Raw genomic sequence first — 19,237 nt, 5'->3', positions numbered from 1 at the left:
TTCCTTTTAAAATAGAAGTGTATGAAAGGATACAGAAAGCATTTTCTAGGATATTGCTCAGTATGTTCAGTATTGTGGCCTTTAATATTATATGACCTGAAGGAAGGAGAATTACCAGTATGTCATAGTGATTTTGATTAAAAAATATGTCCATATTTATGAGAATGGCATGGCTGAATTGCTCAGAGCTCCATGGAAGGTTATGATGAGGTTAGGAGTTGAAAAAACAAGCCAGATTTTTTATGAGTTCTCAGTGATGCTGTCAAATAATTTAATTGGAAGGAGTCAAGACAATATTTAATATTGATTTCAAAATGGACCTTAGAAGTGATTTCTTTTTGGCACAGCATAGTAGTACAGTATTTGACAAATAGATCAGGTAACTTAGCACCATTACTATACTGGGAAGGAGGGAGAAAGAAGGGAGAAAGAGGGAAGAAAATAAAAATAAAAACCACATCAAGATGCTTACACACTTTAACACTTTCAAGCAAACAGGGTAATTGCAAGTCACCATACTGATCCTGGGCTACCTTTACCTCATCTCCAGAAAATGATGGCAAGATTCACACACCTCCTGAGCTAACAAAATCCCAGTATGCAGCAGCTTCTCACTAGAGTTAGCAGGGCAAGGAAAAAATATCCCAAAGTTAGCAAAAATATGTGTCAGCTCCCAATGGACAAAAGAAAAGTCAGACCTTGTCTGCACACATAGCTACAGGCAGTGACCTGTGTTTCCTGTCTCACCCCACACTGTCTGCTCACAGATGAGGTGACTTTGCAGTGACTTTTCATTTCCCAGCCTCCAAAGAAGCTACAGAAATCTGTGTGTTACAGAATGTAATTAGGGGGAGACAGGCAAACTGAAGGCAAACATACAATTAAATGCTGAAAGGGAAGGGAGCAGATCTAGATAAGGCCACTACATGACGAGACTGTGTTAATCTGTCACAGCATTTATAGTGCTCAGGCACTTAAATGAAATAAATTATGACAGAGTCCTTAATCCTTAATGTTAACCTCTGAATAGCCAACACAAAAAGTTTCATCAAGTAAGAAGAAAGACATATTTCATCACAATCACATCTTCACAATGACCTGGCCTCAGAGAAGTATAATTACATATTATTTCTAGGGTTTGGTACCTTAGGGACTTATCAAACAGGAAATAATCTAATTGCTAACTGCATGAAAAAATTTTGCAAAGCTGCTCAGAATTGCTGTTCCTTCAGAGCAGAATGCAGTTCAAAATAAAAGTACTGCTGTAGTAAGTCTATTAAATAATCCTACATGAGATCAAATATGCAAGAGATAAAAAATACAATTAAAACTGATTATTTTAGTTTTAGTATTAATGGAACTAGAACAAATAGACAGATGGAAGGAAAGTGGAATAGGCACATAGGTGCAGCATTCTTCCACCACTGTACACCACAGCAATATTCCCACTAATACAGAAGGGATGGAAATGATCCCCATCCTCCTGTGAAAGATCTCCACATACAAAGAGTACCTGTGCTTTCAAAGAGTCTTAAAGTTTGAAGATGGTCTAATAAGAGTCTTTTTCCAAAAGCAAAGAGCTGCAGCTCAAACTGTTCAAACTAATTATTCCCAGCTTCACAGTGTCAACAGGCACAGCAATGGTGGAAAAAGCTGTAGAATAACATATTAAAAACCTAAAATTGACTTATGGATGGAATGAAAACCAGAAGATGAAAGCAGTGTGACATACTTCATTCCAGTTTTGCAGAAGAAGTCCCAACGGGGATTAAATCTGACAACACCTAATCCATTCTCCATGGCAGGGTTATGCAAATGGGAGCACATAGTGAGCACTTTCCTAGGGAAGCTGGTTGCAGCCTTCACTGGGAAGAGGCCTTGTGGAAATGGATCAAGGCATTTCAAGGTGGAGGTGGGGCAGGCTGTTCCCCTTGATACAGAGCTGCATACTTCCATACACAAAGAAGATGTTTAGGCCTGGCTCCGACTCCAGCTGCTCAGTTTGTTTTGGGGAATGCCTCAGAAGAGTAATAGAGCTCCTAGCACAGCAAAAGCCAGGCAGATTCCCAGCTCACTCCCAGGTACATGCTGCAAACACATCTCCTAAGGGACTTGCCTGCAAAGAGCCAAGAGCCTGCCAAGGGCTATGGGATCATGTAACGCATCCATAAGAAAGGTGATAATTTAAAAGGAAATAGCAGCTTGGTGTGTGATCAGACTAAGATCCTTAATTTTTGCCCACAAAAGGACTAATCACCATCATCATAAATGAAGCAGAGAACACATTTTCTGTGACAACTCTGCATGGAAGAAGAGTGCCACCTTCCTGTTTCTAAACCAGACCCTCCCAAATCCACTTCACCAGCAGCCTGCCCTCCTTTTTCAGTTTTTAATACAGCCAGCTCACAATCCTATTCTTTTACATTTTAAATAGACAAATTATCATTGAGATATAAATGAAAAGCAGGAGAAAATAGCCTGGATATGACTCCAGTAAAAGAGAAGGGCTGTGTTAATTTGCCGGAAATTCCATTTTCTCCCCTCTCTCTCAAAACCGTGTACAAATTAGACATTTACATGATAGATGAGTATGTTCCTTTCTTAGGGAAAGTACTCTGCTGGAACTCAGAGCTCGGGTAAGTTCCATGTAATGTGGCCGTTGCCAAGGAAACTACTTGTTCTTAATTGAATAGTAGAGAAAATATTTGTGTAACTTATTGGCACATAAATTAAGGTTGCCCTTGAGCAGCCTTAAACTCACACAACCTTTTTTTTTTTTTTTTAAACAAATTGTCCTACTTTCTTAGATTTTCTTCTAATGTGCAAATATCAAGGAAGAGTCTCACCATGTAGGTGGCCTCTTCTCTGACTCTGACCACTGTTAAAGTTGCATAATGCTTAACTTCAGGACCTAAAAGAGGAAAAGGTTGATTACTACAGAGGCGATGACAATACAATCCAAAGTAAGTATGGGTTAGGCAGGAAAAAGGTAATAAAATAAGCTCTTGCAAATAAATCTTCTCCCAAAAAGTCTGCCATGTACTCAGTGATAACAGTGACGATAAATTCAGATTGCCCACATTGGTGTAGCTCCACTGAAGTCAATAGATTCATGCTGATTTAGATCTGCTGAGCCTTTTACATATATTTTGTCTTTGCTCTACCACTGGTTTTTACTACATATTCTAATTACTGCTGGTTTCTAAAGGACAAAAGAAGTCGGTTTCCAAGTGGGTTTTTTACTTTCATGCAAAATCTGAGAGTCAGAACAGGCTATTTAAGTCATAATCTGCTGCTACTGATGTGAAGGATACACAGACTTTGCGCAGCCTCTTAGCAAAAGAAAATTGGGACAGACATGGACTATATCACCCTACCGTTAACTTTCATTCCCTGGATGCTGCTGGGAAACAGGGGAGCATCTTGGACTGGCTATAGCAGATGTTGAAGGTGAATTCTCAGTTAAGTAATTATTTTTCAGTTATTCCTGGCAGGAAGGAAGAAAAGGTCTTAATATCTTGCTCTTTAACAGGAGAGACACATCTGACAACCAAGAAGATTATACCGCTTGAAAAACGTGCATTTTTACTTTCTCTCTCCCATACACAGTATGCTCATCAAATACCATTTATAATATTTTGAAACATTCATGTCTAATGAAATTGAAGCCTCTCTCATTAAATACATCAAAAAGGAGGTAATAAAATCTGGGTATTTATATTTAGATCTTGTAAGAAACCAATTAATACCAGCAAACATTAAATAAAATATTTCACTTTCTCTTGGTAAATTGTCTACTCTTAAATCATGTTCTTACTATTTCAGAGATGAGGAATGGTTCTTCCATTTGTCAGGACACCAATCATCATCCTGGATTGCAGGATCCCTATGACAAAGCTGCTATACTAGAAGTCTGCAAAAATGCCTTCAAATAATAGACCACTGTAATATTTCTAGTATCTGTTCCTTTGCCACTCATTTATTTCCTTTGCTTAATAAAATATGACTTTTAAAGTTCAAACAAAATACAGATTCTTTTTAAAGTGATTCCTCTTTTCACTGAAGATGAGAGAGGATAGTGATGAGCATGGTGTCCTTTCACTCAGTGATAAACCACTGCAGAGTCCATAAAATTGGGTAACTGAGAATAAAATTTGCTTAATTCAGGGTTATGGGCCTGTCAGAAAAACCCGCTGAATAAAATGTAGCAAAATGCTATCTGACCAGGGCAGGGAGCCCAAACAGCATCATATAGGTGACCCTGTCATTTAAGTTGAACTTGTATTAATAATGGTCCTTAACAAGCTGTCAATCTCTAAGAAGAGCCTTTTGTGCCTTTTCCCTGATGCTTTTGTGTTCGCTTACTCGATGGCCACAAATCAGCCCTAGCTGAGTTGCGGTCAGTCCTAGGGCAGCTTAGGAAAAACGAAGCTTCTTTCTCCTTGTCTTCCCTGTGTTCTTGCTTTTTTCCCCTTTCTTTGCCTTTCACTGCCACACAAATCATAAAAATTGCAGGCTGGGGTCAAGCTGTGTAAAACAAGCAGATACGAGTTTCCTCTTTGTTTCAGTGCAGAGCACAGATGGGAGGAGGGAAACTGCTGTTCCACTGAGATAACTGCCAGATAGAAAATCTGAAAGTATCCCAATGACACTGGGAAACAGGGCATTTTTCAGTTAGTCAGAAACCCAAATGGATTTCTTAATATCTGCTGAACAGTAATAGCCAACAACTCACTGAGTACCTAAGCTCTGCTCCACTTGTCCTACCTTTTCCTGTAAAATACTAAAAAGAAACAAAAATTTAAAAAAATATAAACCAAACTAAGAGTAAACAAAAACCATCACGCTAAGGACCAGAAAATAATCTGAAGGTTTGCAGGCTACAGAAAAGCCCAGGACTCTCAAAACCTTGCAGCAATCAGTGATCTTCCATCACTCATTTATGTCTGCTGGTGGCCTGTTCCTGGACTCCAAACAAGTGAAGCGCAGAGTAAGAAATGCAAAGTTTAACTTAAATAAAGACACTGGCACAGCTTTCAAAGCTGTGTTCTCAGTTACCTCAAGATACAGTGACACAGAGCAAATTTCTCACTTGGCACAATAAAGGTGCTGTGAGGCATGTCTCAATGCTGGGCTTGCTCAATGTCTGTGATCCATCTCTTCAGACACAATACAAGAGTTCACCGCAGTGTAAACTCCAGCAGGCTTTGAAGACGGTGAACCACAGCATCTCCTGCACCTTGTAGGCTCCAACCTGCCTCTGCATACAATCTGGGTGGATGCAAGGCACATCCAAACACACCCCATCCCTGCAGGCTTCAAGGCCCACCTGCACCCTGATGGTAAGCAGTAATGTGGACAGACAGCATGGGAGTTAGGGACAGCAGGATTTCTGGCCTGGGGATGCCCCTTCCCCAGCCTAGCTCACAGCGTGGTGCCATGTGACGTGTGCTGCCTGATTGTTCTTGCTGGGCTTGGTTGCACCCTGTGCTCCAGCATCACGATCAAAGCAGTACACAATAATGAGGGTGTTTGCAGAAAGGCTTCTGCTCAGTCTACCCAATCTCACTATATTAAGTACTTTACTGTATGTTTATTTTACCTTGATTTGCTTCGAAAGACACCGTATATGCAGCGACTGCAATACCAGCTAGGGCTGTGACAACTCTTTTGACACTTCACTAGTCTAAAATCCCAGTTGTAGAGGATTTTAAGTACTTGGGCAGCTGGCAGTTCTCATGAGAGGTAGAGGTATGTGGAAGAGAAGAAGGAGAGAGAAAATATGCCTTTTCTTCAAGTAGCTTCTTACCCAGCTTGCATGCAGCTATGCCAAATGACCAGGAGCATGGCTGTCCCTGCTTATTAGAAAAATATGCATTTGCCTCTTTGATATGGAAATTCAGATGATTTTTGTTAGCCATCAACATTTTTGTTTTTTCCCCCCACCCTTGAGTATGCACGTTTCCTCCTCGGAAAGGAGACACTTATGAAAATTGCATTTGCCCTTGAATACTCAGCATCACAAAAATAACTTAAAAACCACAACAAGTGTAATGGTTGAGACAGGATAAAAGTTAAGTATCATCTCAGCACTGACACACAGAGGACAGCAGATTTGCAAGTGAACCACATTTGGTTTGTGCAGCAACTTGTGCCCAGATTATGTTTCCTTTTTTTTTTTGTCACCAGCATGACCAAACCATTTTCTCACTCTGATTCCATGTTCTGATTTTGCTGCCACTGGGATAATAATCCATACCTTCAGTTTGGTACAGTGAGAAGCATTCAATTTGTGCAAAGTCCTTTGGAATCTCAGATGAAAGGGCATTTAAAAGTGAAAAGAGTTTTATTACCATTGTTATTGACTTGTTTGAAAGGCAAACCTCAGCCTGACAAGACTCTGCTAAACAAACACCACCCAGTGCTTGAGAGGCAGCAAAGCCCAATTCAATTACAGAAACCACCTACCTCTACAAACTTTGCGAACTGAACAAATTACTAAGATCCAAATTCCACCTTTCATTGTTAATAAGCTTAGCAAAATGATGAAAGTCTTCTTTCCCCTTGCTTGCTTTAGCTACATGTAGGTTTTTTTCATAGTCAAGCTTCTTCCCTTTTCAGCTAATTTCTTCTGTGTATTTTTTATTACATTATTTTTTTAAAGGAGGTGGAAGGAGCTAATTGTAGTTATCTTCTTGCATAGCAGTGTAACCAAAATAAAAAGCTGACAGAGGAGTATTCTCAGCACTTTGTTTTGCCTAGTGATGTGCATTCTCATTCTTGTTCCTTGAGCCACACTTAGCCACATTTAAGGCACCATCTGTTTGAAAAGATGCATGGGAAAGAGCTGCTTCCCTCATTTTTAGCTCTCATTCTTCTTCAGCTTTACACACACACAAAAATAATCATGTTGTGCTTCTTTACCTTATTCTAACAGTTGATAGATTGAAGAAAACTAGTAACTATTAATTAATTACAGTCACACCTTGGAGTAGCCACGGACCAGCTGGCTGATCTAAGTGCTGGTAGCAGACACCTGCATGGTAGCACTGCAAGGGTCTGCCTCCTGGCTTCACAGGACTGAGTCACTGAGTCCACTGAGCCACTGCTCATCCTGAGGAGGGCAAGCACAAGCATTGCACAAGAGAGAGGAAGGGGATTGATGCAAAACCTTGGAGAACTACCAGCTAACAAAAAAATCATTCATTTTGTGACCTATATTACATCTGACACCAGATATTCAAGGTAAGGAAAAAAAGAGGTTCATCAGTTATCAGTTGCTATTCACCCTAGAGACACCTGGATAAATGTTTTCACCGACACCACCATCTAATGAAATGAGAGTAATAGTTATTTTGATTTGTTTTATCCATCAAATAAGGCATTAGGCATTTATTACAGAAGAGGAATAAAGACTCAGGTTCACTCTGCTACATGCTGAACTGGATAATTTAGTCTATTATCTGGTTTTGGCTTTCATGTATTGATGAGTGTATTCTACTTACTAATGGGGTTAAATGGAAGCAGAATTAGGTTTCTCAGACCAGGATGATTATTATGGCTTTTTACACCTCATCAACGTATCAGTATTTACAGTCTCTACTTCATTTTCCAAACTCAGTTTGAAAATATTTTTAACCTAGGATGAGAGGCATATTATGCATGGAACTTTGGTATACAGAAAGCATTTGTTATAATTAATCTCTTTTCAGATGTGAAGTCGTACTCAGAACAAATGCAGGACTCATAGCTTTGCAGCAAATCACACTGCTGTTTCTCAAAACTAGGTACTAGGTTTTAATTTGCTGATGGTAAATGTGAAATGGCCTGTAGGTAGGATGCTGAAGAATGCAGATTTTATTATTGAGATGCAGGACTTTGATTTAATTTATAAAGAAAGTGCAGTTCATGAGTTTTAGCAGCTGAAGTAAAAGACGTTCTTATTCATTGTTCTTGGGTGTGCCAAAACAGAGGTCACAGAAAGGCAGTATTTCAATTGCAACTCTTGGCAGGGATTTGAAGGCTAACTAAGTATGGTTTGGAAGTGGGGCTTTTATCAGCAGTTCAGGTAAATACCACTCTTAGCAAATTACATGAGGAAATCTGCCAAGGCTGCAGGGTCTGCAGGTCGTCTGGAGGAGATGTTTGAAGCAATACCTATTTAAATTTTTTTAAAAATCAGAATGCCCTTTTCACATACTAAAGCCCAGTGAATGGGCACTATCACAAGCAGATTTTCTGATAATGGATAGGCACAGGTGGCTTCTAGTAGTTAAAAGCATCTCAGAAATATTAAGAAAGAAAAATCAATGGGTATACTGTTTTCATTTTTGGGATGAAGGATTCATTTTTCAATACAGAATTTATTTTAGAATGATGTTGCCCTTTTCTGCACCAACATCATATTAATCACAGAGCAGGTGGAACAAGGACTCTGCAACATTTTCCTGCATCAAGCCGACTCACATAAACCTTCTGTCATCTGATTCAGACAGCTTGGAAATAGCTACACCTGCAGCCAGCAGTTATTATCTAGACTGATCTCTCGAGCTCATAGTCAGTTTGAAAAGCCAGGCCTGAAATAGGAACTAAGAGAAATAAGATGCCTATTTCCACTACACAAGAATGCATAAGAGACCTAGCCAAGAGAAAACCTTGTAGGTAGCAAATTCTGCATGCAACTGATGACTGTCACCAAACTGATTTTGACCCAAAGTTAATCATAGGACCTGTCTGGTACATTGTCAAATGAATATCAGGTGGCGCTGGTTCAGGGGAGGAACTCTAACAGATAGAGGCAGGGAAGCCCAGAGACTTCTCCTATATGTGTGTATGGGCAAATGGACTTTTGTGTCCAAACCTGACTCTGTGAAGGAATCAGAACCATAGAAATGTCAGTTAGACCTGTGGGTGCATCTCTAGTCTGATCTCTATCTCAAAGAGGCTTATCACCAGCATCAGGTCAACTGCAGAATTATCTAGCAAGTTTGTGGAACCTTTCACTGATAAAGACATTGATCAAAAATGGTCCCAGTATCAACCTTCAGGGTACCTTGCTTGCAACAAGCTGCCAAGACAATGTCTGTCACCCTTTGCAAGGAGGGACAGGCATTGGATATACTGAATGTAGATAACACATGTTAGAGAGCTGGAAGCAATACTGTCATAGGTGGTCACCTAAAGTGGCTTTTAGCAGCAGGTTTGGGAAATAGCTGTGATTTCAGCAGTTGCTCTGTAGAGATAAACCTAAACCCTACAACAGAGCATGGCTGAAATTTGTGCTGAAGCTGGGCATTCTCCCTTCAGATTAAATGACATTAAATATACTGAGCTGGAGGGAAATGACAGACACCGTGAGCCCCAGCAACAGCAGTGTTCTTCACTTCAGCACAATCAATGGACAGAAGTTGAATGGCATGTTCTCTGGCTAAGACAGATGAGTGGTGGACAGAACTGACACGGATTCCTCTCAGACCTGTGGGCATCAGTGTCTCAGTCTGTTTGCTCTTGTGTTAGAGACTGGCAGGAAAGGACCAGGAAATGGAAATGAGGCAGTGCAGACTGCAGCAACAGGAAGTATCTACATGTTTTCCACTTTACCAAAATTCTTCCTAACCCTACACATCCCAGAGCATTAGCTATTTTACCCCAAATATTTGTGGGTTTTACTAACCCAGCAAAGAAGCTCAGCATAACACTTGTTCTTTCCCAGCTGCTTTCACAAATGGAAACAGGGCCTATGGGATTAATTACATTAGTTATAAATCTCTAAGTGTTCTTTTGAAGATATATTTTCATAGAGAAGGGCTTTGATCAAATATACTTCTACCAAGGAAAATGTCTGTTATATCATAGATCATCTCCTATCTCCCTTGCAACTCTGATCCCATCACACCAACACATTTCCCTTCAGGCACAGGATGTAAGGCTCCACAGGAAATACAGTGAGGCAAGAAAGGTCAGGCTATAAAGGCAAAGGGGAGTATAAGATTCATTTTCCAAACAAAATAGTTTTGTGTCAGCCAAAAAATGTCAGTATTCACATTCAGGGAGAGTGAACAGCAAAATACTTGCATATCTATACATCTTCCATTAGCATACAACGTGAAAAAAAAAAAAAGTTTAATTTTTTTTTTTTTTAAAAAGACAACAATGTCAGAAGGTGATTTCCAAACTTGCTTTGAAACCTTCTGGATATTTTATTCTGGATTACAGAGGACTTGGACTTGCCTTCCATGAACTGCAGAATCACAGGCACCTCACACATCTGAGTTCTGTTGTCTAGGGGTATTTACACTGGCAAGTTACTCTTAATTTAATTGGAGTGGGGGATAGGAAATTTCAACTGTTCTGATGTTAAAGCATTTAGGAATGTCAGACTGAGGACTTCACAGCAGTGTGATTGAAACTGCTTTTGAAGGCAATGACAGGATGAGCACCTTGAGAGGATTGTGAGAAAACCTGTGAGAGCTGGAGTGGGTGCTGGAGCATCAGAGAGCTCCCCAGGGACAAGGAGGAGGAAAAAAGTAGTAGTGAGTTGGAACATGTGTGAGGACATGAGAAAGGCTAAGATGGGTCAGTGACTGTGTCAAAGAAGGGCTCTTTGCTGGGACAGGAGGCTGTCCCAGAGTCATCAGCATGACCTCAGAGAGAGCAGGGGAAAATGGCATGTCCCTCTTCCTCCCTTCAGCATCTTTTTCCCTGCAGGCTTAAGAAAGCTCAAGCAACAGAAGCCCTCTACTGTCAGAACATACCGCACTGAGACACACAAACAAATGCACCATGAGCTGTGCTGAACTATTTCCCTGCTCACATGGAAACAACAAGCAGTGTGAAAACTTCAGACAAGGGTTCACAACTTTGTTTCACTAAATAAGTCATTCAGAGAGAGGAAAACAAAAAAAAAATAAAACCAACAGCACCCCAAAGAGTGTGTGTGATAGAAAAGACTGTATTTAGTCGAATGTTGAAAAGAAGCATGGGCTTGGGCTGCCAACACATCTGAAAATATTGCAGCCCATTCCTGGCACAGATGTGCCAGAAGGGAGGGACACAGCAGCTATTGAACAGCTATGTGATGGGATTTGAGTTGGAAGGTTTCTGTACCACATATTCACTCTTGAAGCTTCTTTCAGTGCGGGAAGTAACCTGTGCCATGACAGGGCATGATGCTCTATTTCTTTTTGAGTCTTTCTCAAAAAAAAAGCAAAGTTGAATTAATGCAAAGCTGAATTAATTCCTCTATGCAAACTATTTCTGAGACATAACAGCAAGAGATATTTTCCCTATTCAACAAGAGAAGGAAGTGATTCTGGGTGTTGAATTTCTATGTAATATTTTCCATAATATCACTGAGAAACAGCCAAGTCCCTAGGCACACGCCCACATTACTGAAAAGCCCCAGCTGTGCAGGTCAGGCAGCATCAGAGGGCTCCATCCCACAGGTGTGGTGGCCCTGACACCATGGCCCATCACCACAATGCTCTGTACTGGTGGGAAGCTTCAGCTCAAGGCTGCAGAACAATTTTCAAGCGGTCACCTGGGCAGACTACCAAACTCCTTGGCTACTAGAGTTACCCCCCTCAGACTTTGCCTCAGAGCAGAGTGGCAGGGAGCCGTGGAGGAGCTCTGAACTGCTCCCAAGGGGTGACGGGCTCTCTGTGGGGTGCGAAGCAAGAAGATCCTCCAATCTGATTGTAAAGAATGCAAAGCACTTTTGGATTGTTCTGGATGAATGACAAATAAATGACAACAGTGAAGTTATTAACTGGCTGACATAACTGGCTCATTCAGACTCCCAGCTCTGCTCAGTATCTGCATGACCTCACCTCTGCCTGGGAGACAAAGTTTTTACTTATTGGTTGGCCAAATCTGAAAATTAAAAATGATAATAATTTTTTAAAAAGAAAGTATTTTTCTGGCAAGAGGAATGAGTAATGATAGCATTCTGGGCAGGGCAGTTCACTGGCCAGCTTTGTCAGCTCAGGAGGTGACTTCAGCTGGAATTAGCAGAGGGAATACCGCCCAGAGATCAAGCTAAGCAAACAAGAGTGGCCAGCAGGGAGGGCACCAGCCTTCCCTCCTGGGAGAGGGGACAAACAGGGTTGTGCAAGGTTTCTGTGCATGGAAATGGCTAACTGAACACCACACTGCCACTTTCCACCATGAAAAGAAGCAATTGCATATCATCTCCCAAGCAAAGCCTTGCTCAGTGCAGGCTGGATTTCAAGTGAAGCACAGTGTAAGAAAGAACTGGTTTTCTCATTAATTTCCCTAATTTACAGCTGCACCTGCATTATTGTGTTTACTTTTCATATGACAGGCTGTTATATCACAGGGCCTAGGAGATGACCAAAACAAACTGCACACAAAGAGCAAATAACTGGCTAGCCTTCACCATCAGCAAAATAAAGGTTACTTAATAATTTGAAGAAAAGGGTGTTTCCCTTAAAACCTGTGCCATGAGTGCTCAGGCAAGTGCCTCACGGTCAGCAAGCACCAAGCACTGCTGCAAGTCCTTCATCACACATAACAGGCAAGAGGTGCTCACTGACAGACACACATGTCCAGGTGCAGGGTCCCCTCCAGGCAGACCCCTCCTGGAGGCAGCAGACTGTTGCTCTGCAGGATTGGTGATGAGGCACCTGCTGTGCCCACAAGGTCAGCCCATCTGGAATGAGCCAAAAGCCCTTGTTATCCTGTCCAAGCCCCTCTTTTGGGGCACACAAGGAGATTGCCTGGGGTAGCCAAGGAAGATGAAAACAGCAAGAGAAACCTTTGGGTTCTGAAAAGAGGCATTCAGGCACCTTGCTTCATCCATGTTAAAAGGAATTAGGGACCTAAGCAACTTTCCAAAGTTTACACATACCCATTGCATGAGGAATCTTGTCATTTCATGTTACTAATACATTCTTTTACAGTCAGCAACAAAACCCAGTTTAAAAATAGGAAGCAGTTGCAGAGAGGCAAGGGGAACAGGATGAGTTTTCTGTTTGCTTTACACAGGAACTTGGCAGCCTTGTCTCTGCTGACTGCAATACTGCACATGATTCCTGCATCCCCAACAATTCTCTTCAACATTGGACAACCCTCTACCACCATGTGCCTCAGAGCCATCACTTGGGTGTGAGCTGCAAGGAAGGATTTTCTTTTCTGACATGCAATGTCTGTTGAAAAGATTGACTGGAATCCCAACAGGACAGCCCCCTTTTCCTTTCTATTACCTAATTTTGAAAGTATTGATGGCTTCGTTGTTGGTACTGTCTTGCCAATAGACTTGTATCATATTCATGCTGAAATTTGATTCATTTTCCCCATGCTACAAAACTTATGGCTCGACAAGGAAAAAATCCTTGTTTGGATAGATGCTGAATCTCTTAGTTACCCCTCCTTGCTTACAGAGGTGTTTTAAAGGAGGTGGAATAATTTGTTACTCAGATCTAGACCTGGTTTCTAATTTTGATTCAATATAGTACTCAACTTTCTCTAGATTAAAGATTTTTCCTTTTAAATCAATTTTTCTATTACTAAAAACTTTAAAGTACATCACTCAGCTAGATATCTTTGCATTCTCAAAGATCTATAAAGTGAACAAAGCTTGTCTGTTGTTTCCTAAATGGCATCCTGGATTTATGCCTGGGATTAAATGCATCAGATGATGTTGGGCCATCTGTGCTGTGCTTTGCTATTATTTTATTCTGAAAAATAAATGAACAGAAGACAGCATTATGATAGTTGCATCTGCCCATTAAAGGGCATGTGTTAAGCCAAAACCCAATATAATTCAACAATTAGCATCATTTTATAAGAACTTATTTCTCTGGAGAAAATACATAATGTACATTAATATTTCATTATTTTTATGTGATTTCTCAGCTTCTGTTTAGGTTTGGAACATTTACAGTGAAGCACTTAAAATCTAAAATATCCTGACTATGAGAGGCCTGACTTGACTCTGGCTTGAGAGGACAGTTACTTCGCTGGTCAGCCTCTGTGCTCATTTAGAATGGGAATGAGACAACCTCTGAACACATATATAACCTCACTGTAATAAATGGAACATTGCATTCCAGGTTATCCAGATTATGTCTGTCTAGAGAAATAATTTCTATGTGATCATGCTCCAAATAATATGATTTTTTAATTCAAAAAAATATTTTCTTCATGATTAATAGCAAAATGCCACTAGGCAGAATTCAGCATTCAGTAAAAGAGTGCAAAAGTGCAATCACATCTTGGCAGTCCTGGAGCCTGGAGGCAGACCTCAGAGCAAATCCCTCTAAGTGTGTGTGCTGAACCCACCCTGACACATGAGCACTTTCACCTGCCCACAGCACAGGGCTGTGTAATGCACAGCATGTGCTGTGACTCTGAGCCGGGCACAGCTGCACTGGAGTGCGCCTAAATCACTGCCTCTGCACACTACAGGGGGCTTGGGCTGCACTGGGGACTGGAACTCCAGGAAATTCTGACTTCTCTTTTCCTCTTAACTGCGGACTCATCTGCAAAATATTTACACCCAGCTTATAATTCAGGGCACAAATTTAAACTCAAGCAACTTCTGCAGCGTCTGCCTCTTCTATCATAGATAACTTTTCAAACTCCTGCCAATAGTGGGCATTCCTTTATTCTGTGCACTTCTGCTTTGTTCTTTGGGGTTTTTTTCTGGACACTGCCAAGAATGTTTTGCCCATAAAGCTTTACCACTTAGCAGTGAGTGTCTTTGACATGATCAGTGTCCCTCCACTGAGGGAGAAAGCTCCTTGAGAAAGGCAAAACTGTCTTAGAGGGCAGGAGGAGACTTCTTGCTTCTCTGCAACTCAGCAGCCAGCAAGGCTGCCCTGTGGTCTGCCCTCCCCGGGGACACTCCTCATGTTTGAGAAACTGGTCTATCTCCAACAGTACTGAAAACTGTGCTTCTTTGGTCTTGTTTGACTAGGGCTTCAACTGATTGGTATTTAGTTTTGACTTGTCAGCAGACTGTATCTCTGATTAATGCTCCTTATGAATGGAAATACCACAGGCTTTTTGCAAATATGGTTTCTGTTTCTGTGTTTTTTCTTCTGTCAAATTATATCAAGTGATCTCTCCCTGGCTGCATCCTTAACACTGCAAGATGCTCTCCTACGTTTCAGGATCAAGAAGTTCCTGTCTCTTGACTTGTTATGCCCCTGAGACAGAGCAATATGCCACGTGTGACAAGAGAGCAACTTCAGAGATTCCTACTTTGGCCAGAAGTGACAGTACAGCAGTGGAATCTTATCTGTGCTAATAGCTCTTTCCCATATGCATCAAGTCCTGCCACGTTCTTTATTTGTGACAAACTACTAACCACAGACTTTCCACAAATTTCTCCTTGTGCTTATCCTCATTTTGTATTTTGTTAAGCAAACCTGCTCTGCTGCAAACTTTGCTCAGGACCCTGCAGAGATGCTTTTGCAGCCACACAGAATCTCTTATCTTGTGGGTCTCCAGATGCTGAAAATATCAACATTTTACATGTTAGTACCTTTCACATATTTTTGTTTTCCATTTTCACCACTAAGTCATGTCCTCCACTAACAGAAGGGTAAGCAAAATTCATAATGAACTTAAAAATTAAAGCCTTCTCATGTGTAATAGCATGCAAATCATAGAATCACAGAAATATTAAGTTTGGAAAACACCTCCAAGAGCATTGAGTTCAACCTTTGACTGATAACCACCTTATCAACTAGACCACACCACTAAGTGCCCTATATCGTGTCATTTCTAGAACACTTCCAGGGCTTCCAGGGATGGTGACTCCAGAACTTCCCCCGATGTACCATTCTGATGCCTCACCACTCTTTTAGTGAAAAAAATCTTTCTGATTCCATCCAATCCAAACCTCCCCTGGCACAGAGCTTCCTCTTAATCTGTCACTTGTTGCCTGAGAGAAGATGCTAGTCTTCAGCTTGCTATAATGTCCTTACCAGCTGTTGTAGGGATCAAAGTCTCCTCTGAAACTGTCCCCTGAAATCCTTGGATATGATTTATATGTACATAATATAAGGATGTATTGCATATTATACACCATATAGCATATACGTGTGCATGTGTGTGTGTTTGTGTAGCTTACATATAATTACTACAAATAAATAATGCACTATGGTGAAATTATTCCAGGTGAAAAAGTTTTCATTCCTGCTCTGTTTCTCAGTAAAGAAAGGCAGGAGCCATGCTTTGCCTGACGTTTATATTCCCTATCTGATAGAGGCTTAGCTATAAGACAACAGCAAGTGGGTTCACAGCAGCCTGTAATGCTGTAAACTGAGCATTTTTCAGAGGTCAGCAACAATTACACATCACGTTATTGCAGACTGACTGACAGTGATTTCAAGTTACCAAGTCCCATAAAGGAAAGCTCTTTCATGTGGAAGAGGCTGAACAACTGGCTGAACAGCTTTGAAATTTGCTCCCAAGTGCCACTGCCCTTCCCTGAGACAAAATCAGGGAGGGTTGATGTTTGATCTGTGATAACTGCCTAGACCTTCCCTGTAGCAGATAGAGACCTTGGAAAACAGGTAACTGGAAGCAGTTAACATGAAAATGAGGATGTGAATCATATATCTGAGCCCTTGAACATTTTTTTCAGTGTCCCTTAATGATGCTCCTATGTTTTCCACATTTATTTGGCTCTGTCCCCATGTTTGTTCTCCTTTTCCATTTTGCTCTTTCTCATCTGTGTTCCTCTTGACACTTTCTGTTTCACTTTATTCATGTAGTTGCCTTGTGACTCCTCTCCCAGAGCCCACCACTTTGGCTTGCTATGCTCTCTGCCACCAAGATGAACTTCAATACTTGCCCCTGGTGGCACCACTAAAGCTTCACTACAACTTGTCTTCTCTGTATATGCCTGCACAGTTTTCTCACTTTAGAAATACCCACGGACTTTTTGAAGACAAATTGCACACCATATTAGCCCTGAGTGTAATAGGAAAAATGGAGCAACACAGCCAATATTTTATGAATTCTGTAATATTGCTGATATTTTTGCCCCAAAGAGACAAACACTGTCAGCAAGCTTCCCCTCTCAGAGCTCAGAAGAGATTCAAAAACATATCAAAATCTCATTACATGAAGACAGCATACATCTCTCTGCAAGGAATGGGAAGGAAAGCATTAGTTTCACGCATAAGGAAGAGGAGCAAGACATGCACCCCTTCCATTTGACTGAGGCATAGCACAAAGTGTTGATGCATAAACATTTTCAAATGAGAGACAATGCCAAAGCCTCAGAAGGAAGCAGACTGCAAGCCACAGTAGTGTGAGCTGCAGATTTGGTTACCTTCTTCAAACTGCCAGCTCCGAGGTGTGTTTTATCCATCTCTCTCCCCGCCACAGCTCAAACCCTACAAAGTCTGCTGGGACTTGCACCTTCTCATAATCTCTGGATTTCTACAACAGTGCTGCATCCTAATCAGACCCTTTTGTCACGCTTCATGGTTCCAGCAAAATCATGCATTTTTGGGGTAAGTCTTCACCATTGTCTTCAGCCCTTGAGAAGAGGGCAACCCCACTGGCTGGGCTGGACAAAGGTTATGATGGAATTTTGAGTCCTATGGTGTTCTCTGTCATTACACTCATGCAAAACAACACCTGTCAGATACTACAGTGCACATCCATTAGCAGGAAAGTCAAAGACCTGAGGTAATCAGAGAGCTACAGAGAGTTTCATCCTTATGCACTGCCCCTCCAAGCAAGCAGATCCAAGGAAGGAGACACAAGTCCCTGGGAAGCCCACTGAGCACACCAGCTCTTCTGCAGGAATCACAGACACATTCCCTCACACACACACTGGAGACCTTGATGCCAGAGGCACACCAGAGGGGACAGAGGTTGATAATGTAGCCAGCTGTCATGACTTTATCATGAATCTTGTAATGGTCAATGTTTATTTTAAAGTTCCTGGAGTAATAGTTTCATAGAGCTAGGAATATCATCATCCTGGGAGCTGATGCTTAGTTATTATCCACTGTTTCCCTGAATCTATTCCAGTGGTGTGCCTTTCCTTCTATGTTCTTCAGCTTTCCCACAGCAATTCTGCCTTTTGTCAGATCATCAAGCACTGCAATGGGCTGCCCAGGGAAGTGGATGAGTCACCATCCCTGGAGGTATTTAAAAGACATGTAGATGTGGGGATATGGGACATGATTTAGTGGTGGACTTCACAGGGCTGGGTTAAAGATCAGCCTTGATGATCTTAAAGATCTCTTCCAATCTAGAGAATTCTGTGACTCCATAACTAAAGCACATATTGCCCAGACAGAGCCACATTGCTAGTCAATCCATCTCATCTGCATGTATGATCTGTATCTCTCACTGTTATGTTACCTACTACAATCTCATCAGCATGATAATTGTTACAGGAAATGGGTTGTCTGACATTAATTGCACTGCCCTCAATTTCTGGTTGTTCCCACATCTGCTTTCTGGTGCCTGGCCTGTGTCTGTATATGATTATGTGGGAACCATAGCATATATTTAAGATAAAATAAATACTTGGTCCTTGTAGTTTCAAGGCAAAAGCTAAAACACCAAAAGCTTATTAGGAATCCCATGGTTTATAACTCAGTATAATCTTATGGCTTTCAAGTAACTTTTGTGAATTTCTGGAGCCTGCTTTCATGAACCAGCAATAAAGTTCTGGGGCTGAACAGTGGGAGTGGCCAGCAAATGGCTGGGGAATGGCAGTGAGCCCCAAAAGAGTAACTTGGTGCGGTTTCTGAGCTGTCCTCAGCCCTAGCTGAGTAGTCTCCCAGTCTGCCTGGTAGGGTCAAAGCTGAGGAAATAGCTAAGAGCATAGCTAAACAATAGCTAAACCTCTGACGGAGGCACAAACACAGCTTGCAGGACTGGGTGTGCAGCTGTATGGCACTACAGCACAGAAGAGGAACCACAACAGCTCAGCCCTGCTGCTGCCCCATCCTCACCACTGTGGGCAGCACCAGCCAGGAGCCACACTACTCTGAACCTCTCCCCACATTACCAAGAGGTGGGAATATGCATTAAAGTAAGTGAACTGAAATTCTGCACTACAGAAAGAGTGGCTGCCTCTTCTGCAGTGGTGACCAAACAGTGAGCAGGATCTGCACACCAGTAACAGCTGGGATCATGCCTGAGTGTAGGACCTTTTTCAGCCCCCAAACCCCTCATGCCTTATGGACTCACTATACATCTGCAACAAAAGCAGAGTTAGCAGAATTGAAAATATCTG

Source organism: Motacilla alba, chromosome Z (assembly GCF_015832195.1).
Source record: "Motacilla alba alba isolate MOTALB_02 chromosome Z, Motacilla_alba_V1.0_pri, whole genome shotgun sequence".
NCBI classification, from domain to species: domain Eukaryota; kingdom Metazoa; phylum Chordata; class Aves; order Passeriformes; family Motacillidae; genus Motacilla; species Motacilla alba.
Note: the sequence above shows the minus strand (reverse complement) of the source record.